The sequence below is a fragment of the Bos taurus genome, chromosome 10, assembly GCF_002263795.3.
Source record: "Bos taurus isolate L1 Dominette 01449 registration number 42190680 breed Hereford chromosome 10, ARS-UCD2.0, whole genome shotgun sequence".
Classification (NCBI taxonomy): domain Eukaryota; kingdom Metazoa; phylum Chordata; class Mammalia; order Artiodactyla; family Bovidae; genus Bos; species Bos taurus.
In genome coordinates, this window is record NC_037337.1 from 35035341 (window position 1) to 35063106 (window position 27766).

At 41.4% G+C, this 27766-nt stretch overlaps 1 long non-coding RNA gene across 1 annotated transcript in view; it reads right to left on the bottom strand.

The window, feature by feature from the left end:
- Positions 1-4232: 4232 nt before the first annotated feature.
- The window catches only part of LOC112448559 (uncharacterized), a 111449-nt gene continuing 87915 nt past the window's right edge, over positions 4233-27766 (bottom strand). The window contains exons 2-3 of the long non-coding RNA XR_003036957.2: positions 12043-12168; positions 4233-4285 (exon numbers count right to left, since the gene is read on the bottom strand). This is a non-coding gene — a long non-coding RNA (uncharacterized lncRNA). The remainder of the gene's footprint in view (positions 4286-12042; positions 12169-27766) is intronic.

The following is a 27766-nucleotide window of genomic DNA, read 5'->3' on the forward strand; positions in this document are numbered from 1 at the left end:
CCACCACCTTAACCAGGCTAATTTCATCCCTCATATTTCTGCCTAAATGTCACATATTCAAAATATCCAAGTTAAGTATCTCCTCGTATTTTCTCATAGCACCCCACTGGTCTGCTTTCAAAACAATGACAATTTGAATGTAACATTTAAGTAAGTCTTTGTTAAAGTCTGTTTTTCTTACTATAAGGTAAACTTCTTGAAAGCACAGGAAAATCACTCACTCATTTCTCTATTTCTAAGTGCCTTCTCATCCTCTGCCGCCCCTTTTGCCTTCAATCTTTCCCAGCATGGGGGTCTTTTCCAGTGAGTTGGCTCTTAGGATGAGGTGGTTAGATAGCATCACTGACTCAATGGGCATGAATTTGAGCAAAGGGAGATAGTGAAGGACAGGGGAACCTGGTGTTCAGCAGTCCATGGGATCGCAAAGAGTCGGACATTGACTTAGCAACTGAACAAAAAGTGACTTCTATATTGATTAAGTTGTTCGTTCAGTAGTTGTTGAATAAATGAATGAATGAACTTGGTTATCCTTTCCCTGAAAGGTTTTGTTTTCTAATAAGCTAGGGATAATCCCAAACACATTTCCTTCCAAACTGAGGGTATGTTCCTGCATGTCAAGTTACCTCTCCTGGGTCAAAGGATGACACACCGCACTCGGGTGGATGCTCCCTACTACTGCCAGTTTGGTGTCATGGCATCTCACCTGCAAGATGGTTCTCATGGCACTATCCACAGTCTGGGTTGTAAGCACCAACTCATGTCCTCAGCACACGACACCAGACCATAAGAGGCAAATTCCCTGCTTTACACAAATATGCCTTTTAACAAATATTTGTTGCATTGGAATCTGAAATCCTATGAAAATCACATTTTATACCTAAAAGCTTAGTTCATGATTTCAAATATTGAAATCTATTGTTCACATAGGGGCATGTATATTTAAAAAGTATTTTTCATTTGTTGATTAAGAAAATGCCATGAAAAAATTTTAAAAATAAAATGCAAAGTATAACAATGAAAAAAGAAAATACCATGATCTACTTATACTCTAAAAATTAAAAAAAAAAAAAAAAACAACAAAACAACAGCATACTGGGAGGTTTAATCTCTTTTTATGGGGCAAAAATTCTACTTCTATCCCAGGAATCTGGAGACCCAGAGAAAGCTATAAGGTATGGGCAGTGTTACAAATGAGCTCCTGGCCCACAGACCTCTGCACAGTCCATGTACCTAGTGGTAACCATGGCAGAGTCTACATATAGATGACTGCAGCACAACAATAGAGAGACAGCACTGAAATAAGAAAACAGCAATTAAAAGCAAAGTTACTAGTTTCTTCCTATATATCATCAAGGTATTTCCAAGTACTGCAGTTAACTGCCAGATGTTCAAGAAATGACGTAAAATGACAGGACTAAAAAGCAAGTACATGAAGGACAAGCCCGTGAAGGAGTTAAGGCAGTAACCCAGCTGGGCAGATGAGAGATACTAACGTCCCAGTCTTCATCCTTTTCTAGCATCTGATGGTCTAAAGTGCAGAATTAAAGTGCAAAAGACCATTTAAAATATTGAAAGAAAGACAAAGCCCACACATGCTTATGCACACTTACACACATGGAGTATAAATAAGCCAAAAAGTTAATAATGCCCAGATCCTGCATATAACCCTCCAGTCCCCACACTACCAGGGAACTTAGACTCTTTGGTCCTCCCCACTTGGCAACCGTTCCTCTACACCCACCACTCCACTCTGGGACTATGACCAGGGGCCCCTTCTGTTAGTATTCACGGATGCACCATCCTTGTTTAGCACCTGCTGATCTGGCGTCTGATGGGGTCAGCTGACACACCCACCAAAATGACAACAACGGCAGTACCTTAGTATCAGAGACCATAAAGGTACTGATTAAAATAGTTATCTATAAATAAACAATAAGGATTTACTGTATAGCACAGAGAACTACATTCAATATCTTAAACTATGATGGAAAAAATTTTTAAAGAATATAGATATATACTTATCTTTGTATAATCAAATCACTTTGCTATACACACAACAATAACACAATATTGTAAATCAACTATACTCCAAAAATAAATAGGCAAAAATAAATCCTGGCACAAAGAGGGAGCATATTCTTCAGCAATATTTACAGATGATTTACAGATTTATTTACATAATATCTAACTAGAAAATATTTTATGGGTTACATTGGCCAAATTACGATTGCTTTCATACTTAGTCAAGAAGCAAGGTTTAATCCATTTAACAATTAAAACAAAATAAAACAAACCAAAAAAACATCTATCTCCCTTTCTCTGTTGGACACATACATTTGAAGACCTAAGAGTTTCTCTGCTTTTTGTGGAGCTATGTAACCAGCGATAGTTTAGGGATCTATCAAAGCAAATTCTCATTAAATGCCTTATCTCTGGGTTTGTCTTCCATACAAAATATGAGTCACTCTTAGAATCCAACAATTTAAGTTAAATTTGTCTGCACTGAGGTTTCCTTCAACAGGATCATGCTTCACCTCTACCATGTCAGGGTAGCTCTCTTTCCTAGACTTGGACATCCCTGGGTTTACTTCAGTTGTCACCTCAGAGCTTTCCCATAGATAGTTCAGTTCAGTTGCTCAGTCGTGTCCAACTCTTTGTGATACCATGGACTGCAGCACGCCAGGCTTCCCTGTCCATTACTAACTCCCCGAGCCTAGTCAAACTCATGTCCATCAAGTCAGTGATGCCATCCAACTATCTCATCCTCTGTCGTCCCCTTCTCCTCCCACCTTCAATATTTCCCAGCATTAGGGTCTTTTCCAATGAGTCAGTTCTTCACAGCCGGTGGCCAAAGTATTGGAGTTTCAGTTCCAGCATCAGTCCTTCCATTGAATATTATATTCAGGACTGATTTCCTTTAGGATGGACTGGTTGGATCTCCTTGCAGTCCAAGGGACTCTCAAGAGTCTTCTCCAACACCACAGTTCAAAAGCATCAGTTCTTCCGCGCTCAGCTTTCTTCACAGTCCAACTCTCACATGCATACATGACTACTGGAAAAACCATAGCTTTGACTAGATGGACTTTTGTTGGTAAAGTAATGTCTCTGCTTTTTAACGGGCTGTCTGGGTTGCTCATTACTTTTCTTCCAAGGAGCAAGTGTCTTTTAATTTTATGGCTGCAGTCACCATCTGCAGTGATTTTGGAGTCCCCCAAAATAAAATCTGTCACTGTTTCCATTGTTTCTCCATCTGTTTGCCATGAAGGGATGGGACCGGATGCTATGATCTTAGTTTTCTGAATGCTGAGTTTTAAGCCTACTTTTTCACTTTCCTTTTTTACTTTCATCAAGAGGCTCTTTACTTCTTCTTTGCTTTCCATAGATAACAAAAATAAAAATTGAAATTCAAGATTGGAAACTGGCATCAACATCCCATTGGCTGTTACTAAGAAATCAGATAATGGGAGAAACTTAGATCTTACTCCTGAGTAGCCCAGTTTTATCACGTCTTAGTACAAGCAGTTTGGAGAAGGCCATGGCACCCCACTCCAGTACTCTTGCCTGGAAAATCCCATGGACTGAGGAGCCTGGTAGGCTGCAGCCCATGGGGTCACTAAGAGTTGGATGCGACTGAGCAACTTCACTTTCACTTTTCACTTTCATGCATTGGAGAAGGCAATGGCAACCCACTCCAGTGTTCTTGCCTGGAGAATCCCAGGGATGGGGGAGCCTGGTGGGCTGCTGTCCATGGGGTCGCACAGAGTTGGACACGACTGAAGCGACTTAGCAGCAGCAGCAGCAGCAGCAGCAGCAGTACAAGCAGTTGGTTGCTGCTTGTGTTACTGATGGGATTATCTATCATTCTACCATTGTGGTCTAACAGCTGAGTTTTAAAGTTTCTTTGATCTTAAAGATACCCTTTTAGAAATGAAGTTTGTCTTAGGAGAGACCACATCTTCTAGCTCCATTAGATTATACAATTCATTATTTAAGACTCAGAAAGGTCTAATACTGAAAGAAGTGAGTATTGTATTTACTTCCCATTTTTTTCCCCAGTTGTGGTCAAAATTATGCCACCATAGTTCGTGAGACCTTGGGTGGATTACCTAACTGCACAGAGTTCAACTTGGCCCTCTTTCAAAAACAGAGATTTCAGACTTTTTATGTCATACTATCATAAAAAATGTTCATTATACACCTATAAATTTCAGAAAATATACAACATGATATTTACCTTAATCTTTGAAAGTCATATAGCATAAGGAACATGGTGATCATCTAAGCACTGTAAAAAGTAAAGTGGAGGACAGTGATTACATTTACAGCAGAAAGGATGAGTGTGGCTTGGAGAAGAGTATCTTTCAGACAGCATTTTAATTAAAGAATCTCAATTTTACAAGTAATAAGTGAATATATTCATATAAGCATAAGACATGTGAGGTAATACAGCATAGTTCATCTGTTTAGAGTTAGTCTTGAGGTCACATTTCAGCACATATCTGCTGGCCATGTGACCTTGAGCATGTTAGTTTATTCTGCAGCTCAATTTCTTTACCTGTCAAATGGGGACTAAATTGGCTTTTGGTAAGCCATGGTTCTGACTCTTTGCAACCCCATGCACTGCAGCATGCCAGGTTTCCCTGTCCTTCAGACACGACTGAGCGACTGAACAACAGCAAAAGTCATAGATGCTCCACAAATAATAGTAAATGTGCTGATTTGCTAAGAGTGGCTGGAAGGTAACTCCCGGAGAGGGGAAGTAAACAGCTCCAAAAGCAATCAATGATGGATTCATTCCTTCATCCATTCCTTATTCAATCACTCTTCCAGCATTTGTTAAGAATAAAACTTACTATGTGATAGGAACCATGCTAGTGTTTGAGTGTTCATCTTTAAGTAAGAGAGCAAGACAGGCACACAGGTACTAGCAGTGCAGAGTTAAGTGCCAGAAAAGAGGGAGTGGATGAGGCTACTTTGCACGAGGGTTGGACTGTGAATGCCAGAGAAGAGTGGGCAAGGCAGTCACAGAGATGTATTACATTCCAAGGATGGGATGGCCAGTGGCTATGTGGAAAGAGCATGGAGACGGGCACGGTGTTCCTCGTGTTTGTAAGGTCTGGACTGAGTGCATTATCTGAAGAATAATGGGTGCTCGGTAATGTGTGCGAGAAGAGGAAGGAAAGAAAAGTGTTCCAGATGTGAGAGTGAGGTAAAGAATTCGAGAAAAACTAACACAGCTGAGATAAATATGATGAGAAACAGATGTGTGAGATGAGTAGAATGGGATGAACCAGTGCTTACTGATGGATGGCCGTGGAGTGGAAGGGGCAGTAGTCATGAAATACAGATGCCCTCTCCATGGTCCTCGTTTAGCCATGAGCCTCTTGCACGGCCCTGAGCAAGTCATCTCAGTATCTCTCGATTCCAATTTCCTCACCTCTGAAATCAGGGAACTGAATCCACTCTGAGAACTATCTCAACTCTTTCCCCTTCCACTTAGAATTCAGGAAGCTCTCACCCACCATTTCTAGTTTCCTGTTCTCCTACATGGCAAAATACAGGAGCCTAAGGGAAGCAGAATCACATGATAGGAAGGAAGAATACAACCTTCCCAGGCTTATAAAGGAAAATTCTAGAGCTTTAGGATTAAAGTGATAAGTAGTTTGAGCTGCCATTTTACTAAGCTTAATGAATTGGCCACTCAAAAAAAAAAAAAAATCTGCAATGTTAAATATTTTTATTGCCTGAAACAACTGAAAAAATATTGTGGGAACATGAGGGGTAAAAGGATTTTTGGAAAAAAGGGTCTTTCATCAATGAAACACACCCTCTCCCCACCACGAGGGTTAACTCTTTAACCTCTTCATAAATTTGACCTTACCATATGAAGAGAATTATTTACAAGTAGATTTCTAAACCCACTATCCTTTAGCTTATGCTGAAAATTATCAACTGCTAGCCTGATCAGGCTGTGTAATTTAATTAATCATAAGTCCCTGATAGCTCAATTGGTAAAGAATCCACCTGCAATGCAGGAGACGCCAGTTCGATTCCTGGCTGGGGAGATCTGCTGGAGAGGGGATAAGCTACCCACTCCAGTATTCTTGGGCTTACCTTGTGGCTCAGCTGGTAAAGAATCCGCCTGCAATGTGGAAGACCTGGGTTTGATCCCTGGGTTGAGACGATCCCCTGGAGAAGGGAAAGGCTACCCACTCCAATAGTCCAGCCTGGAGAATTCCACGGACTATATAATCCATGGGGTCACAAAGAGTTGGACACAACTAAGCCACTTTCACTTTCAAAGACAATTTAATATTACTGTCACAATTCCTTAAGTCTAACTCCCCTGACTTATTTGTCTTTAAAAGCAGCACTGGCCTGGTATATGGAAGATTCTCAGGAGATATTCATTAAATGCATGATCTGGCAGAGGAAAAGCCAAATCCTGCCTGGGTGTCCTGGAGTCCTTTTGTCTTCTCCCTTGAACTAGGAGAGCCATGAAGATCCAGTGACCTCAATATAAGCAATTCTGCATAAGCATGTGCAAGCTGTATCATTTGTAGATATGAAATTAGACACATCCCAAAGTCACTAGGGAAAAACCAGAGATGCCAAGTAAGGTGTGAGGTCTCAGGCTGCTGAGTTGAGCCTACTGTTATCATTTTGATGAAGGCAGTGAGGTTCCTCAGTTGTGGGGAAAGAAAGCAAGCCTTCCCAAATATCTAATATCAAAACCATGTGCCTTTTAGGTGAATAGCCATGGATACAGTCTCCTTTGGGGAGAAAAAAAAAATCCTATTAAAACTGAAGCTTCAGCAGATTTCCAGATGCACTCAACAATGAACAAATTATTCCTGGGCCGGCCCTCTAGGCAGAGTCTTTGACTTCCCTCCCAAGATACCCTCTCTCCAGATGAAACAAACTTTTTTTTTAAATTAATTTATATTTTTAATGAAGGATAATTGCTTTACAGAATTTTTGTTTTCTGTTAAACCTCGACATGAAGCAGCCATAAGTATATATATATATTCCCTACTTCCTGAACCCCCCTATCTCCCCCGAAATCCTACCTCTCCAGATTGACACAGAGCCCCTGTTTGAGTTTCCTGAGACATACAGCAAATTCCCATCGGCTATCTATTTCACATGTGGCAATGTAAGTTTCCATGTTACCCTTTCCATACATCTCACCCCCTCCTCCCCTCCCCCACCCCCTCCATAAGTCTACTCTGTATGTCTGTTTCTCCACTGCTGCCCTGTAAGTAAATTCTTCAGTACCATTTTTCTAGATTCCGTACGTATGTGTTAGAATATGATATTTATCTTTCTCTTTCTGACTCACTTCACTCTGTATAATAGGTTCTAGGTTCATCCACCTCATCAGAACTGACTCAAAGGTGCTCTCTTTTATGGCTAATATCTCATTGTGTATATGTACCACAACTTCTTTATCCATTCATCTGTCGATGGACATCTAGGTTGCTTCCATGTTCTAGCTATTGTAAATAGTGCTACAATGAACAATGGGATATATGTGTCTTTTTCAATTTTGGTTTCCTCAGGGTATATGCCTAAGAGTGGGATTTCTGGGTCATACAGTGGTTTTATTCCTAGTTTTTTAAGGAATCTCCATACCATCTTCCATAGTGACTGTATCAATTTACATTCCCACCAAGAGTGCAAGAGCATTCCCTTTTCTCCACACCCTCTCAAGCATTTACTTTTTTGATGATGCTCATTCTGACTGGTGTGAGGTGATACTCATTGTGGTTTTGATTTGCGTTTCTCTAAAAATGAACAATGTTGAGCATCTTTTCATGTGTTTGTTAGCCATCTGTATGTTTTCTTTGGAGAAATGTCTGTTTAGGTCTTTTTCCCACTTTTTGATTGGGTTGTTTGTTTTTCTGGCATTGAGTTGTATGAGCTGCTTGTATATTTTTTAAATTAATCCTTTGTCAGTTGTTTCATTTGCTATTAATTTCTCCCACTCTGAGGGTTGTCTTTTCACCTTGCTAGTTTCTTTTGCTATACAAAAGCTTTTAAGTTTAATCAGGTCCCACTTGTTTACTTTTGTTTTTATTTCCATTACTCTAGGAGGTGGGTCATAGAGGATCTTGCTTTGATTTATGTCATCAAGTGTTCTGCCTATGTTTTCCTCTAAAAGTTTTATAGTTTCTGGTCTTATGTTTAGGCCTTTAATCCATTTTGAGTTTATATTTGTGTGTGGTGTTAGGAAGTGTTCTAATTTCATTCTTTTTTCCTAGTAAATGTCTATGCTCCCTATTGATTCAGGGAAACACTTTGAAGAGACTTAGACAACATGCATTGTTACAGGGACAAAAAGTTGGCCATCTCTGCAGGCAAAGCAATACGAAATAATAATTTCAGGAGGCAGAATGTGTGCTTTCTCCCCTTGCTTTCAACTCCAAGAATATGAACAAACAAATTGGTTATTCTGATCTTTGTTTTATGGATCTTTTCAGAAATTATTTTTGGTACTATTTTCCTATAAGAAATGCAGAAGACTGGCAGCAAATTCTTTCAACCTATTGTCCTGATCACAGTGCCAGTAACATAATAGGCTTTCAATAAAAATTGCTGATAAAAAACACATTGAAGGAAATGCATTAGTTTTCAGTTTTGTGTGCAGTGTCCATCTATGGCAGTGGTTAAATTATCTCACCCTTCCAACTCATCCTTTACTTTATCAAGTCATTTTCCAACAGAATTCTTTCTATCACTTGGGCTACTTTCTGATGAATTAGGAAATTAAGGCTGGGAGAGAAGGTTCAAGCCCCTGGGTCAATGCAAAGGCAGAGCAGGGAATTCTATTAAGAATTTAAACCACAAGTTCACTTTTCCTTGGCAGTGGGCATGCTTCCAGAAGCACTGGGTCATCACCATCCTTCCAGCTGTGTCCTCTATATTCCTGCATATTCATTCATTCATATAATTGTATCACTCAGGAGAGGGAGCCCTAACAAACAAGGACAGTGACTGTGACTCAGAGAACCTATGAGTTCTTCTGGATTTAAGGACCTCAAAGAAGAAAATATTCAAAGTCAACACAACAATTAACACGTTAACTATTCTAATATCTTCTTCTTAACATCTCCTAGGGGTGAGTTGGAGAATACTAATATTGGAGCTTGAAAAGAGACTGGATGGCTAATTTTAAGAACAATTTGAGCCCCTTCACTTAATAAGCATTCTTCAAAGCACAGGAGAAGTAAAAAAGAAATATTTTAAGTTGGTATTTTCCAGTCCACTAAATTTTCTAACACAAAATTCAGTGCCCTTTTTAAGTCTCCCAGTAGCCTTATTAATTCTTAGTGACAAGGATACTGTCCTTAACTTTTCATTTTGGGTATATCTTGATGGCTAATATATGAATAATTTGTTGCTGTTCAGTCACTCGGTCATATCTGACTCTTTGCGACCCCGTGGACTGCAGCACACAGGCTTCCCTGACCTTCACTATCTCCTGGAATTTGCTCAAACTCATGTCCATTGAGTTGATGTTAACAGTTAGTGCCTCTTAAATTTTTCTGAGTACTGTCATTTCTCTAAAAATTAACTTATGGTACTTTTAAACAAAATTTTTCCTTAATTTATGCATATTTATTCAGTAAACATTTATTTGGCACCTACAGTATGCAAGTTACTGAACTAGACTATGGAAAATGTAAGGATGAGACATAGTTTGCTGGGAAACTATTATCCCAGGATAATAGTTTGAAGAACCATCTATTATCTACCACCCCAGGAAAAACAGAAACCATTGTATTTCAAATAAAGTCAATTTAATATATGGGATTAGGTTACTCAGGTGATGGAAGAGCCAGAAGCCCATCAGAGGATGGTGAAGCAATACTGAAATAGAAAATAGCTGGTAGCACCACCATCCCTAGGCAGGAAGAACAAGAAGGTTGTGTTTCCAGAACTCAGGAGTAAGGACCACCTATCAAAGCTGGAGCTATAAGTGACAGTTGAAGCCTCAGAGAAGATACATTTCTCCTAGAGACATCTCTCAGGGCATGGGGGTCAGAAGACCCCAGTTTCTGATGCCAGTACTACCAAGTGTGAAACCCACCCAGTTGACCCAGGAGTTTGGGCTGCACAGCCCACAGGTTCAGCCTCTGTGATAAAGGGCAGAGTAAGAAAAGGTAAAGAATGAACCTGAGAGCAAGCAGACCATATACAGTGAACTTTGACACCTGTGTGGTAGCAAATTCAAATTAGCAATATTAGGAATATATAGAAAAAGAAATGTTCAATAATTTTGCCTTAACATAGTCACAAAAAATAATGAAAATTTAGAGAAAAGATGTATCAATTTGGGGGCTTCCCTGGTGGCTCAGTGGTAAAGAATCCACCGGCCAGTGTTGGAGACACAGGTTCGATCCCTGGTCCAGAAAGATCCCACACATTCTTCGGAGCACCTAAGCCCATGCACTACAACCACTGAGCCTGCATTCTGGAGCCTGCACGCCGCAACTGCTGAAGCCTACACACCCTAGAGCCAATGCTACAGCAAGAGAAGCCACCACAATGAGAAGTTTATCCACTGCAATGACGATCAGCCCCTGCTCACTGCAACTAGAGAAAAGCCCATGCAACAATGAAGACCCAGCACAGCCAAAAATAAATAGATACATCAATATAATTTAGAATTGCTGATACTTTATGACAGAGGCAGCACTTTGGGAAATCTAGGAGAAATGGACAGAATTTTGAAAACTAGAAGAGATATAGAAAGAATTCTACTTTGCAAAAGCCTCTAAGGTAGGTAAATATTCTGGAATCATGTACTGGTATCATATTAAAGATGGACAAAAGTACCAAGCTAAGGAATATGAATTTTTCCTGGTATATGAGGAATCACTAAGATTTAGGGACAAGGAAGTGATAAAAGCAGAGTTGTGCTTTAGGTATTATTTTTGCAGCAGCATGTGAAATCCATTGGGCATGCAGATGTCAGGGAAGAGGGAATAAAGTCTGAAAGAAAGGCATGGCCGTGGGATTTCATGGAACCTTTTCTAATTGGTGGAGTGTCATCTGGTTGGAGGTATGGGGCAAATAATTGGAAACGAGAGCCCCCTGAGAGCTCAGAAAGGGTGTCCAGACTGTGTGTGTATGTGGGGGCACCCTATGCAAATAATATAAGATGAAAACCTGAAAGAAAGTAAGAGAGTCACGCAGTCGTGTCCAACTCTTTGCGAGCCCATGGACTGGAGCCCACCAGGCTCCTCTGTCCATGGAATTCTCCAGGCAAGAATATTGGAGTGGGCTGCCATGCCCTCCTCCAGGGAATCTTTCTGACCCAGGGATCAAACCCAGGTCTCCCTCATTGCAGGTGAACTCTACTGTCTGAGCCACCAGGGAAGGCCTAAAACCTTCCCTGAAGATGGATAAAATTACATGGACAGAAAAACAGAAGAGAAACATGCTTCAGAAAAGCCTTGGACATAGAGGAAGAGGAGCTTAAGAAAAGAAAAGGAGTCATAGGAGAAGAAAAAAATCAGGAGAGGACTGCATTTCAGTGGAAAGAGTTTCAGAAAAAAGTGAAAGAGTGTGTACATAAAATGAAGCAGAGAAGACAAGGAGAATGAATTCTGGAAAGGGTGGTAGGATTTTTCATTTTCTAAAGAATTTTAGAAAGTATCCAGAACTGAATTTGAAATCCAAAGACTTGGGTTCAAGGCACACATAAAATAATTTCTTTCTACATCGTACATTCTGCTTATGTATTATTCCTGCTCTCTCATCAATTTAGTACAATGGAAATTGTTGCATCCTCTTTGGTTCTTCTCTTCAGGATGATCTTTCAGTTCCTACACCCTCTACTAAATGTTTTGTACTCTTGACATCCCCCAGGACAATGCAGTCCCACGTCACAATGCCCATCAGAAGTCCAGTCATCCACAGCCAGCGGCAGGAGTTGAGGGGAGGGAGCACACCATATCTATAATTTGACTTCCTAAAGCTTTGCCCATTGACATGCGTTTAGAAAGGACTTAGGGCATAATGGCAAAGACTGACCTGGAAAATCGAGCTAGCATCTTACTTTTGCAGTGAAGTCTCAACAAAACACAGAAAGCATGCTTTTGTAATAGGCTTCATTAACATAGTTTCAGTTTATCGTTTGTAGACATTCTGCAGAAAGCACTGAAAAAGAGAAAATACAAGTTAGAATGACACATGTTTATGAACTAGCATGTTGGCCTTTCAAGAAATTTATGCATTCTAGAGAAGCTATTATCCATAGTACTAAGTTTAAACCACTTAGACTGTAATTCAAAACCCTACACAATCTGATAACAGCCTACTTTCTCCAGCATTCTCTCTCTAACCATGCAGTCAATAACTCAACAAACACTTAACTCTCTCCCGGGCATCGTGCCAATCATTACACTGAGCACACACCACCGCCACCACCCTCACCAAGCCTTTTCCATTAAACACTGCAGCCACCGCAGCTCTGCTGGTCAGGCTCCTCTCCGTGCATACTAAAATCCCTCTAGAACCTGTGCCTTTGCTTTTAAATGCTTTCCATTTAAATCTAGCTCCACCACTAACTAGCTGTGTGAACTGGGACAAATTTTTTAAACTCTTTATGCCTCCGTTTTCTCCTTTTTCATCCTTATAGTGTTATATTGTGATGATCAAACACATGTGAAAAGCACCTATGCAGGTATTTAAAGGTACTTAGAAGCTACCAGGAATTCGGTAGGTATTCAATCACTGTTAAAAGAAGTAGCAGCAGTAGTAGTAGTCTAATGCTCAATCCTAGATGTACCTTCTTTATAACGCTTCCCATGATCATTCCAGCTCATGTCCAGGACTCCAATGCAGTCTTGCATATGTCTTATATCTTTAAATAGATTAAATGCCCCTTAGAGGCAGACTGTTACACTTTTATATTCTCCAAATACATGAAAGCACGTGTACCACAGTGCCTAATGGTAACAGAGATATAGAATATATATATACATATATGCATAATATCTATATATGTATAGATAGGTACATATCTGTATAATGCAGATATATACTATGTACATATCCGTTATTAGACCTATATTTACCCATGTTACCTATATTACCTATTCTATATATACATATTATATATGTTACCTATACTGTTATAATATCTATAGAAAAATATATATAACCTATAGATATAAAATGTATGTATATAAAATACATTATAATATGTATCATATATAATAAGTGCATGCATGCTAAGTCGCTTCAGTCATGTCCAACTCTTTGAGACTCTATGGACTGTAGCCTGCGAGGATCCTCTGTCCATGGGATTCTTTAGGCAAGGATACTGGAGTGGTTTGCCTTGCCCTCCTTCAGGGGATCTTCCTGACCCAGGGATCGAACCTGTGCTTTTTATGTCTCCTGCATTGACAGGCAGGTTCTTTACCACTAGCTTCCCTTGGGAAGCCCAGTGTATAATACAGGCATACATAATATGTATACACATATTTATATACACATACATACACACAATGTGTTTGGACTACTTTAGTGGACCCTAAGGAAAATTTTAGGGTCCACTAAAGTAGTCCATTCCTGTACTCTTGCCTGGAAAATTCCATGGACGGAGGAGCCGGGTGGGCTACAGTCCATGGTGTCACTAGGAGTTGGATACGACTGAGCGACTTCACTTTCACTTTTCACTTTCATGCATTGGAGAAGGAAATGGCAACCCACTCCAGTGTTCTTGCCTTGAGAGTCCCAGGGACGGGGGAGCCTGCTGGGCTGCAGTCTATGGAGTCACACAGAGTCGGACATGACTGAAGCGACTTGGCAGCAGTAGCAAGGAAAATTGTGTGAAGATGGTGAACTGTTATCCTTTCATCACCAGGGAACATCAGTTTGTAGCTAACAAAATGCGAAGAGGGTGACTATAGAATTTCCTTCTCAATGAATCTTTAATAACCTCGCTGCTTCTTGTAAGTCTGGGTTGGCTTAGACTCATTCCTGCTAGAGGTTGAGCAATGGATTAAATATTTATAGTTTCACCAGTTCACCCCATCATAACACCTCTAGATCATCATGCTGCCGAAACTTGATTTGTTAAGCACAGTTAACAAACTGTGACCCTATATCCCTGAACTTCACCCACAGGCATGTTGTTGGGACCAGACAAGGCTGGTCTGTTTCTGGTAAGACGAAGAGCAATCAGCTTATGCTTTGACCGTGCAAAGAACTGATTACAGCTGCTACAGAGGTAATCAGCAAAGAATGTCAGGAGGAAATGGCCCAAGGGAGTAGAAATGCTTTTGCTCTCTAAGATGGTAGTTTCACAAGCCAATGGACAAACGACAAGCTGGAAATAGCACACACTGAATATTCGTGATAGTACTGGGAAACAGTTTTAGTCTGTAAGCTGGACCACACGTATACCACCCCTTGCTTGGAAGGAACTAGTGCCTGAAACAGATAAGTTTCCCGACATGACTAACTTATTGAGTGACTATCTTTCTGCCTGCTTTCCCCCACATGCTGATGGGAAATGAGGCATCAAGGAATGCACAGGCTTGAGGAAGCCCAGATAATATGAGGGACATGCTCCCTGGGGTGAGTCTTGTGAGACAGAAACGGACATGCTGCCCTCAGTCCTGGGCTCACCATTGCTTCTACGTCTTCAGAATCAAAGGGGGGAGACCTAACACTTTCATTCACCTGGAGGTCTGTGCCAACACCAACGCTAGACTGACAGTAAACATTAAAGTGCGCAATTTTGTGAATTCCATATCTCATTTAAAAACTGAACCATTGCAAAGTTAATCCTGCAACATCATCACAGTCACCCAGGCTCAGGTGTATTTGTCTTGGTTTCCCAAGTTTTGTCCTAAAGAATCGTGGTTCCATGAATTATTAATTGGAAATTGCTGAAAGCAAGGATTCAGAAGTCAAGTGAGTTTGGGAAAGTTGTCCGAATATGCCTCCTTGAGCAGGAGAGAAAGGAGGGAATGCCAGCCTTGGTCCGGTGATTACATGGCCTCTGGGCTCAAGCCCTGGAGCAGCAACACACACTGGCAAAGGTTATCAGTGAAATGCATCAGGGCCTCTCAGGGAAGGACTCTTCCTCCTGGTGACTCTGGGTAGCCTACAGGAAGAACTCCTAACCCTCCATATGAAAATGCATTTCCTGTGGCCACATGAAACAAGTCTGAATATTCCCAATAAATTCTTCAAACCGCAGTTTTCCAGAAACATGTACGCCTCTAAAAGATAATTTTTTTTAGAAAAAGTTGAAAGTTGCCAGCAAAAGTCTTGAAAAAGAGCAGCAGGATATACAATATGATTGTATTGTATGATGATACAAGATCATCACCTACCTTCTTGTTGTTCTAAGATGTAGTTCTTTAAGCAACAAATGAGTTATTAAATGAGAATATCTGTTAGGGAGCCATTGACTGAAACCACTGGCCTTGGCCAGATATGATGATAATGCTTGCCTGAGTTGTCTCACAACAGGAGGTCGATAAAGAACATGATGCTGCAAGTGAAAAACTAACCAGGAGAACTGGGGAGGGATCAAAAGGAGGGAGGACATATTAGTCCATAGTATGTCTCGTAAAACTAACCCTGAAGAATTCGAGAGGGGCCAAAAGGAGGTGTATGTCCTGCCTACCTCCCAGAAACCCTCATGCTGAACTCCATCTTGGCTGAGAGATGAACACACCACCAGGAAGGACCCTGAGTCACCCAACATGGGCCAAGCAAGAGGACTGGCCAGAGACAACCCAGACACTAATCATATTACCATAAAACCTGAGATTGCAAGTTACATGTCAGAGCAGTTCTCCCAGCCCCCTTACCCTGCTGCTCTCTGCCCAGGCGCCCCTTCCCTATAGAGTCTTTTGATCTGTCAGTACTTGTGTCTTCTGACAATTCATTTCCAAGTGTTATACAAGAGCCCTTGGGCCTTGCAAGGGGGTCCCCTTCCTGCAACGTATTTGTATTGGTTTCAGACACAACAGTATTACAGTTTCCCTTCAGTTGAGTAATAACGTGAGTTATAAAGAATTCATTATCCAGTGAAAGTGCTGACTCTTCTGTATGGTACTGGAACATGCTCTTTTCCTGTTACCTCTTTAATTATAATTTTAATAACACCCAGTAGTTAGCCAAGATCTTCTGTTCAGGCAGGCCCAGAAATGCACTGGGGGAGGGAGTGGTTAGGGGGAAGACAACTTTCCCCACAAATGAATGATGCTCCATGGTTCTGCCCCCTCATCACACGACAACATGCTCTACCATCACAAACAAGTTAACGCAACAGTTAAGCAACTTTCTGGACATCCATGAGACTGAGGGAAGGGCAGGGTCCCTTTCGGGCCACAGGGAAGTGAGAGCAGATTGCTGCCACAGCCTGTGGACTTGTCCTAACTCACCAGGTTAGTTTCACCAGAAAATCAGTCTGGAAGTTGTAAGAGCCAGTTACAGTCCTGGCTCTGCCACTAACCAGCTGAGACAAAGGGCAATTTCCTTTACATCTTGGTGCTTCCATTTCTAATCTGAAAAATGAGGAGGTTTGGACCAGATGATCTCAGGGACTCCTTTGGCTCCACTTCAAGCCACTAGATGATGGCTCTGTGCAAAAAGGAACCACATCTTCCTTGTTCATCACTTTAACTCCAGCACTGAGTACTTTTCTGAAATATAACAGGTGCCAATGGGTATTTTTTCTGAATGACTGAACACAAAATGCTAAGTTCAATGCAAAATATTCTTCTGGTTCATATAATTCAGGGAAAACACCCCTCTTTTCCCTTGATTAAAATCCCTTTTGTTTTTATCTCAATTTTCTAGATGAGACCCTAAATTACTCTCTTACTGGACTTACTGAGCTGGTACACTGGATATCATTGCCACCTACCAGAGGTAACATAAATCTCTGAACAAAAACTTTTAGAAAAAAATTCTGTGAGCCATCTAATGTGTCAGACTTATCCACTGATGACAATGTAAGTGTGTGGAAAAGACTGTTGAGATAGGCAGTGATGACTTGTGATTAGCTTCAGAAACTAAAGAACCATTTTTTTCTTTAAAAAAAAAACAAACTGTTACACAGAGGTTCTTACCAAGATAAAAATAGACAGGGCTGGCCCAAGAAAATTGTGAAGGTCCGGCATTTTTTCTGTATTTCCAAAGTCCCTTTCTAACCCCTTCCCCGAATTCAACAAAAGACTCATCATTTATCATAATTGCAAGTTTAAGCCTTTAATCCCTTATTGTTCAATCAAAGACATCTGTTAAATGAATTTCAGACAACAGAAAACAGATGAGAGGATATTTGGCAGGAGGGTTCAGTGAAAGGCAGGGCAGTCTTCATACCTCTCACACTGCTACTCCTAAAACTGATCTTGAAACCTAAACTTCCTGTATGAACTTTTCAGTGGCCGGTTGGTCTGCGGGTTGACATGGAGTGAAAGGTAATAGAACACTTACCAAAAGGAGCAGGGAAGTGTCTGGCCTATTCCTATCTTCCTATAACACTTGCCCAGGGTCAGGGTCCAGGAATCTCTCTGAGTCCTCTCCCCTTCCTGAGGCCAGTACAATATAGGATAATATCACTCTCCTCAGAAAGAGTCATGGGTTATTTTTCTCTCTACCCTGCCCCGCAGGAAACTTCAGGTTCTAGGGTTCCTGATCACCCAGGTCTTTGGGACTAATGCATTCAGTCATGTCCAACTTGTTGCAACCCCATGGACTATATAGTCTGCCAGGCTCCTCTGTCTATGGGATTTAACAGGCAAGAATACTGGAGTGGGTTTCCATGCCCTCCTCTAGGGGATCTTCCCAACCCAGGGATTGAATCCTTGTCTCTTAAGTCTTCTGCTTCTTTACCAGCTGAGCCAACCAGGGAACCTTCTGAGACTAACTCTAATCAGTAACTCTGTTTTTCTGAACAAGATTCATGGACTGACCCATAACCTAGGGGGGAAAAAAGGAGCAAGTATTTGAAATTAACACTGGAGATGATCCAACAGGACCAAAGCACAGGCACCTTGAAGCATTAGGTTGGGGTATAGAAAAGCCCAGTACTGCCCAGGACTTGACAAACTTACCAGAGAGTAATATCTAAGATATGAGTGTGAATATATGCATGGTGATGATGGTAACAATGAAAAAGACCATAGCACCAGGGAAAACGATTCATGATGAGACCAATTTTTAGTACTGGTGAACTAAGCAATGAGAGAAGAAACGTTATAATTTTCCTGAAAAGCAATAGTAAATGCAATCATTGGGATGCTAAATGTAAACATACACCCATGAATGTATGGCCAATTATGGAGCAAATATGGTAGAAATTATGTATATCTTAATGTGGTTAAATTTATTGTAGCCTTAATTAAAAAGCAATGTTAAGTTAAACTGTTTATTCTTAGCTTGTGACTCATGACTGTCAGATTGTCTATAAAGCAATAAAAAAAAAAAAAACCCAGTAGCTAAAAACCTTGATATTAATTCCAGTTGAGCTATTTCAAATCCTGAAAGATGATGCTATTAAAGTGCTGCACTCAATATGCCAGCAAATTTGGAAAACTCAGCAGTGGCCACAGGACTGGAAAAGGTCAGTTTTCATTCCAATCTCAAAGAAAGGCAATGCCAAAGAATGCTCTAACTACCGCACAATTGCACTCATCTCACACACTAGTAAAGTAATGCTCAAAATTCTCCAAGCTAGGCTTCAGCAATATGTGAACCGTGAACTTCCTGATGTTCAGGCTGGTTTTAGAAAAGGCAGAGGAACCAGAGATCAAATTGCCAACATCTGCTGGATCATGGAAAAAGCAAGAGAGTTCCAGAAAAACATCTATTTCTGCTTTATTGACTATGCCAAAGCCCTTGACTGTGTGGATCACAATAAACTGTGGAAAACTCTGAAAGAGATGGGGATACCAGACCACCTGACCTGCCTCTTGAGAAATCTGTATGCAGGTCAGGAAGCAACAATTAGAACTGGACATGGAACAACAGACTGGTTCCAAATAGGAAAAGGAGTACGTCAAGGCTATATACTGTCACCCTGCTTATTTAACTTATATGCAGAGTACATCATGAGAAACGCTGGACTGGAAGAAACACAAGCTGGAATCAAGATTGCCAGGAGAAATCTCAATAACCTCAGATATGCAGATGACACCACCCTTATGGCAGAAAGTGAAGAGGAACAAAAGAGCCTCTTGATGAAAGTGAAAGTGGAGAGTGAAAAAGTTGGTTTAAAGCTCAACATTCAGAAAATGAAGATCATGGCATCTGGTCCCATCACTTCATGGGAAATAGATGGGGAAACAGTGGAAACAGTGTCAGACTTTATTTTTCTGGGCTCCAAAATCAGTGCAGATGGTGACTGCAGCCATGAAATTAAAAGACACTTACTCCTTGGAAAGAAACTTATGACCAACCTAGATAGATTATATTGAAAAGCAGAGACATTACTTTGCCAACAAAGATCCGTCTAGTCAAGGCTATGGTTTTTCCTGTGGTCATGTATGGATGTGAGAGTTGGATTGTGAAGGAGGCTGAGCGCCGAAGAATTGATGCTTTTGAACTGTGGTGTTGGAAAAGACTCTTGAGAGTCCCTTGGACTGCAAGGAGGTCCAACCGGTCCGTTCTGAAGGAGATCAGCCCTGGGATTTCTTTGGAAGGAATGATGCTAAAGCTGAAACTCCAGTACTTTGGCCACCTCATGCGAAGAGTTGACTCATTGGAAAAGACTCTGATGCTGGGAGGGATTGGGGTCAGGAGGAGAAGGGGACGACAGAGGATGAGATGGCTGGATGGCATCACCGACTCGATGGACGTGAGTCTGAGTGAACTCTGGGAGTTGGTGATGGACAGGGAGGCCTGGCGTGCTGTAATTCATGGGATCACAAAGAGTCGGACACAACTGAGCGACTGAACTAAACTGAATATACCCATACCCCATGCACGTGTGCTAAGTCACTTCACTCTTGTCCAACTCTTTGCAGCCCTATGGACTGCAAGTCACCAGGCTCCTCTGTCCATGGAATTTCCCAGGAAAGAATACTTGAGTGGGTTGGCGTGTGCTTCTCCAGGGGATCTTCCTTACCCAGGAATCAAACTCATGTTCCTTATGTCTCCTGCATTGGTAGGTGGGTTCTTTACCACCAGTGCCACCTGGGAGGCCCCATCCATACCCTCAAATAGTATATAAAATGTTTGGTGCTTCATTTTAAATCTCCATTATTTTATAATGATACTGTATTGATAGTCTAAAATAAAATTTGCATATTTTTGAGGGGTTAAAATTTCTTCTGTTATGGACAATGTAACATAGTGTTTACAGAAATCATTATTGTCAGGCAAATCTGAATGTGAATACCACCTATGAAGTGCGTGAACTTAAACTGCAAGACTATTTTCTCTCTACATGTCAATATGCTCTGCTATAAAATGACTACAGTGATAGGTATGATTCACTATACCAACTACAGGTACCATGTAAGGGTTGAGGGTCATGGAATCTCAGAGTTAAGTGAGGTCTTTAAATTATCCAATACAGCCATCTAATTATAGTTGCAGAGATTTCTCCTTATGATGACTTTTTAAAATTACTTTTTATTGGAGTACATTTGATTTACAATGTTGTGTTGCTTTCTGCTGTACAGCAAAGTGAATCAGTTATACATACATATATAACCACTCTTTTTTAGATTATATTCCCATATAGGTCATTACAGAGTATTGGGTAGAGTTCCCTGAGCTATAAGTAGGTCCTTATTAGTTTTCTATTTTATATATAGTAGTGTGTATATGCAGAGAAGGCAATGGCAACCCACTCCAGTACTCTTGCCTGGAAAATCCCATGGATGGAGGAGCCTGGTGGGCTGCAGTCCATGGGGTCACTAGGAGTCAGACACGACTGAGCGACTTCACTTTCACTTTTCACCTTCATACATTGGAGAAGGAAATGACAACCCACTCCAGTGTTCTTGCCTGGAGAATCCCAGGGACGGTGGAGCCTGGTGGGCTGCCATCTGTGGGGTCGCACAGAGTTGGACACGACTGAAGCGACTTAGCAACAGCAGCAGCAACAGTGTGTATATGTCAATCCCAGTCTCCCAATTTATCCTTCCACCTCTTTCCCCCTTGGTAATGTAAGTCTGTTTTCTACATCTGTGAATATTTATGTTTTGCAAATAGGTTCATTTGTACAATTTTTTTGAATTCCGCATATAGGCAGTATCATGATATTTATCTTTCTCTGTCTGACTTCACTCAGTATGATATAATGGAATATTACTCAGCCATGAAAAAGAAAAACTAATGCCATTTGCAGTGACATGGATGGACCTAGAGATTGTCTTATGTAGACTTTAAAAACCAAAACCTTGGTGATAATGCTAAGGGAAGACTAACAGAGTAACTGGGATATTAAATATGAGGAGTGTTTGTGCCATGGCTGTGCTTAGTCGCTCAGTCGTGTCTGACTCATTGTGACCCCATGGGCTATAGCCTGCCAGGCTCCTCTGTCCATGGGGATTCTCCAGGCAAGAATATTGGAGTGGGTTGCCATGCCCTCCTCTAGGGGATCTTCCCAACCCAGGAATCAAACCCAGGTCTCCCCCATTGTAGATGTTTAGAAGCCTTCATAATTCACTAAGCTAAGTTGCCAGCCCTGGTCCAATAATGTGGAGATTAATCCTATTTCTGGAAACCTTTTCTACTTAGGAGTTCTTTGAATTCATGCACATTTAAGAAGTGTAAATAATATATGTATACTGTATATTACCTTCTTTTTTCCAGTTCTATTTATTATCATAGCTAATGATTCCAGATCATGATTATCGAACCTCAGATTTGTGCCAGATACAGGGCTAGGAGGTATGCATACACCATCTCAGCCAATTTTAACGACAATTTCTGACATGGTTACTATTATTTTCCCCATTTTACGTATGACAAAAATAAGGTTCAGAGAGGCTAAGTAACATGCCCAAGTTCACAAAACATGTAGGAGATTTCAGACAATAACAAACAAGTGCGATGTAATTTTTGCAGAACAATGGAGAACTGCAGTGTCAGTTCTGTATGACCATATGGACTATTACTCCTATAGACAAAATTTAAACCAAGGATTCAAATTTTGAATTCCTGAAACAAAACCAGCAATCAATTAACTTACCCAATGAAGAGGATATTCAGTGATATATCTGGAAGAAAAGTAACTAAAGGTTACTATAAACAATTAAAAAAATCAAAACGGCATTAGTAGTGGTGATAATGATGATGAGAGTGTAATTACAGCATGAGGAATTACGGACAATAAAGAAGAGCTAGTATAAATAAAGAAGGCTTCTGTGGTGGCTCAGATGGTAAAGAATCTGCCTGCAATGCAGGAAACCTGGGTTAGATCCCTAGGTTGGAAAGATCCCCTGAAGAAGGGAATGGCAACCCACTCCAGTATTCTTGCCTGGAAAATTCCATGGATGGAGGAGCCTGGCAGGCTACAGTCCATGGGGTCACAAAGAGTTGGACACAACTGAGCAACTAACACTTTCACTTTTTTCATTATTTTCTGACTTTTTCCAAGTGATTTTGTGGAATGCCCTTCACTTGACATCTTCCAAGAGAGATTGATAAGTGTAAAATACACAGTCATCTCCCAAGAAAGGCAGCTAGAATATTCCACCAGATAGTGAGATCTTACAGGCTACACAAGCACAGGAGTAAACCATGGTCTCTAATGTGTTTCTCAGTTTTGGCAAGGATACAGATGTTCCATGAATGTGATCATCAAAAAGTCATTGTTGATATGAGATCAGAATCCTGTGACTACTGCAACTCTGGTAACAAATCCTCTTCAGGACAAAATCTCAGTTTATAGTAAATGTTTGGTTTATGACTACTGAGTCCATCCTGACATGAGTTTAGAAGATACTTTTCATATTGGCCTTCAAGAAATGTCATACTTTAATAAGCAAAAGCCAGAACCTGAAGCTCCCCAGATTCCCCCCGCTTCCCCAGATTCCTGAGTCTGTGATACAATTACTACAACACATTCATTCAATAAACAATGAATATGTGCTGATGATCTGTCTAGTACTGTGTATTGAGAGGTGCCAGTAAATGAAGACACGGCCCCCTGCTCTAAGAGGAAATTACACATCATGGACTTGGAGACACGTGTTCCTGCTGCTGCTGCTGCTGCTGCTAAGTCGCTTCAGTTGTGTCTGACTCTGTGCGACCCCATAGACGGCAGCCCACCAGGCTCCCCCATCCCTGGGATTCTCCAGGCAAGAACCCTGGAGTGGGTTGCCATTTCCTCCTCCAATGCATGAAAGTGAAAAGTGAAAGTGAAGTTGCTTAGTCGTGTCCAACTCTTTGCGACCCCACGGACTGCAGCCCACCAGGCTCTTCCATCCGTGGGATTTTCCAGGCAAGAGTACTGGAGTGGGGTGCCATCGCCTTCTCTGGAGACACGTGTTACCTATTGTCAACCTTCTCCAGAGTCTGTGGGCCTAGTGGGCCCTCTGAAGCCTCACAGGGTCTTGGCACTAATATTCACAGATGGTAACCACAAATCTCAAATGTCTTTCAGTCACCAGTTCTTCACCCCCAATCCACTTGTAGTGGTTCCCACTCTAGTAGGTACAAAGATACATCATTCATAATTTCCTCCATTAATTTTTCATTTCAAATTGGTTGATCTATCTAGAAGAACCACTTAACTTTTTCCAGTGGGCTATAGGGCAACTGGTGTTTTTGTGCATTTTTGAGGAAGGAATGGAAAAAGCAAAAAGGCACAGCTATATCACTGGGCCCCTTTGCCTGTATCCCAGCATCTCAGGATATTGGTCAACCTGTTCATGGCCACTGAGCCCCAAGCAAAGGCCTCCTGTGCTCTGTAAACACACTTGGCTTTCTCTGCATCTCTCCCTGGGTGCTCTTCCCCCATGACTGTGGCATTCCTTCTCTACTGCTTTCGGGTCACTGCTCAAACAACACCTTATCAGAAATGCCTCTTCTGGGACTTCCCTGGTGGTCCAGGGGCTAAGACTCTGAGCTCTCAATGCAGGGAGTCTAGGTTCCACCCCTAGTCAGAGAGCTAAATCCCACATGCTACAACTAAAACAGCCCGCATGATGCAATGAAGATCAAAGATCCCACGTGCCACAACTAAGACCCAGTGCAGCCCAATTAATTAAAAAAAGAAAGAAAGAAATGCCTCCTCTGACCACCCTTTCTAAAAGATTGAGCCTTCTCATCATCCTTGCTCCTCTACCATAATTTATTTATTATCACCTATTGCCACCAAAAAACCCCACAAATATTTGTTATCTGTCTCCTCCCACTAGAAGTAACTTCCATGACAATAGAAATTTCATGTGCTTTCTTTGTTCTGTGGATTGCTCAGTTGTTGGCACTTAGGAAACACGTAAACATTATATGTTGAGTTAACCACCCTCCCCAAGTGAGTGAAGTTGCTCAGTCGTGTCCGACTCTTTGCGACCCCATGGACTGTAGCCTACAATGCTCCTCCATCCACCAGGCAAGAGTACTGGAGTGGGTTGCCATTTCCTTCTCCAGAGCATCTTCCCGACCCAGGGATTGAACCTGGGTCTCCCACATTGTAGTCTGAGCCACCAGAGAAGTCCTTCCCAAAGTGTAAAACAAAGCAAGCTGCTTTTAAGTTCTAGAAGCTGACTCTGTCCTCCAGATTGTTCAGTGTTTTCTTTTTTTCTGACATCATGCACCTTGTTCCCCAATAGCAGAGCCTCAGGAAAGACTTGGAAAAATCTCATGAAAGCCTAAGATTTAGGCCTTCATGTCCAACTTCAAGATCAGACTTGTGGTCAAGCCACAGATAGGCACTACGTGACTGTTGATTCCATCACAAATCAAAGTTTGATCATGACTTAGAAATGGGAGAACTACTAAGGGAATGTCAAGTAGCCAGAATACTCAATCTCTTTGACCACAACCAATTTTAAAAGTTAAATGCTTCATGGAATCTTGCTTCCTCATTCTCAATGACCTAAAGCAGGGGCACAGAGAGCTTAAATGTTTTGCCTAATATCCTGCAGTGTATCAGCAGAAATACTGGGCTTGGAAACCACCAGGTTTCCATACTTCCTGCTTACCACCCCTCTGAGTTCAAGCCCTAATTGTATAAGGTCGGAGGAAGGAATTGTGCAAACACACACAGAGATACCATATACCATAGAATGGATGGAGAGTTTCACTTCCCGAGTTTTCTATAAAGATGGCTGAATTTACAGTTTTAGGGATAGGCACATCTTTTCAGGTCTTGCCAGCATAAAATTACCACCAGGGAGCCCAGAAGGGACTAAATCACTTGCTTTTCAATTTCCTAGTATCCCAAGACAAGCCGGATTATTATACAGTTTTCTGTCCTTCACTTTCCCAAGGAAGAAGTGTCCCTATGACCCTATATGCAAGACAGCAAAAGAGACATAGATGTAAAAAACAGACTTTTGGACTATGTGAGAGAATGAGAGGGTGGGATGATTTGAGAGATAGCATTGAAACATGTATGTTACCATATGTAAAATAGATGACCGGTGCAAGTTTGATGCATGAAGCAGGGCACGCAAAGCCGGTGCTCTGGGACAACGCAGAGGGATGGGGTGGGAAGGGCAGCAGGATTTGGAGTCAGGATGAGGGGACACATGTATACCATGGCTGATTCATGTCAATGTATGGCAAAAACCACCACAATATTGTAAAGTAATTAGCCTCCAATTAAATAATTGTAAACAACAACAAAAAAGCTGCTCCACCTAAAATAGAGAAACGATTCCAGGTTACCTTTACAACATTGTGTAGTATTTCTCCTCAAAAAGCAAATTTTAGCATTCAACAATCAGAAGAATGAACAACAGATGCAAAATACTGGGACACAATGGAGGAACAGTAGACAAGTAACATAATTTGTACCATCTTGTTTTTTTTCTCTTTCTTTTATGACTTTGTGAATCCCTTCCTACCAGCTCTTCTCAACAACCTCCCCATCACCCTTTTAGTGTCTCCTAATTTCAATCTGATACACAAACCCAACAACTCAATTCCTTAGTTGATATTGTTGGGCCCTTTATAGCCAATTAAAATCAGTCTTTCTTACTATGGTAGTTAAGGGCCCCCACAACCTGATCTCCGTCTATTCTGGTGATCCTCAAGCTGCGGGGCAGGGGGTGGCAGTGGAGCGTATCTGTAGACATTTAACTACTGTGAGAAGGCTATTTACTGGCATCTGCTGCTAAACAATGCCCAAGACAGCCCCTACAACAAAAAATTATCCAGCCCATGTCAAGAGAGTCAATAGAGCAGAGGTTGAGAGACTCTGCACTCTCTCTCTCCACTCCTTTGTTTGTTTGTTTTTTACAGTCAACTCTTCAATAGATGACTTACAATGACCTAGATGGTGGCTTATGGATTCAAACCCTCCAGCTTTCTGTGATATATAACTATATAACAATATATATATATAGTTATATATATGCATTTGGTTTTTGATCTTGCTCCTGGCACCCGGCTCCAAAAACTCTAGGAGTTTTCCAAGTGAAAAGAATGATCAAGCTGTCTTTTGTTGCGTTAACAAGGTAACTTTTGGAAAACACCTAAGGATGGGGTCTGATTGCCTGGGGACCCAACCTTGCAATGAGAAGATTAGAAGTTTCAATCTTTTCCCAGTGACCTGCAGAGACATCAGGGATTGATTGGCTGGAGTTGGAATCAATAGCCAATGGCCAATGACTAAATCAGTCCTGACTGGGTAATGAAGCTTTCATAAAAGCCCAGAAAAGGATGGGGTTCGGAGAGCTTCCAAAATGGAGAAAGAGAACACCTCCACGCACTACCTTGCTGGGCCTAAATCCCACAGGACAAAAGATCCTCTGCTTTGGACTGTACTCTATGTATCCTTTCATCTGGCTGTTTTTTCATATCCTTTACTATTCTTTGTAATAAATCAGTAATCTAGTGAGTCAAGGGCTTTCCTGAGTTCTGTGAGACTATTTAGCAAAGCAATCAAACCCAAGGAGGAACTCAGAGGAACTCCTGACCTATCACTGGTTGGTCAGAAGCACAGGTAACAGCCTGGACTTGCTATTGGCATCTGTAGTGGCAGCAGTCTCGTGGTATTGAGCCCTTAAATTGTGGGCCTAATAATGTCAACATTGAGTTGAATTGTAGGACCCTCAGGATCATCAGAGAATTGCATGGCGGAATTGAGAATCTTATCCCCTCTGTGCTCTCTCTCCACCTGGCAAGCTCAGGACTTTCAGTCTGCTGGCAGACTCCTATCTTTTCTCTAAGACCCACCTCCTCCTTCGAAGTTTCCTGGATGGATGTGCTCTTTCCTTTCTAAATCTGACGAGTGCTTTGGTAATCCTCTTTCCATGGAATTTACCACATATAGTCTGGTCTTCCTAGGTGGATGGCGCCAGTGGTAAAGCACCTGCCTGCTGATGCAGTAGATGCAAGTTCTATCCCTGAGTAGAGAAGATCCCCGGAGGAGGAAATGGCAACCCACTCCAGTATCCTTGCCTGGAGAATCACATGGACAGAGAAGCCTGACAGGTTACAGTCCATGGGACCTCAAAGAGTTGGACATGACTGAGCAAATGAGCATACATACACACACCCCATATATAATCTAAAATTATATACTGCAAGCTCCAAGAAAAACCACACTTTTTGAAGACTATATCACCAGTCCTAGAAGATGCCTGGAACAGAGCAAATG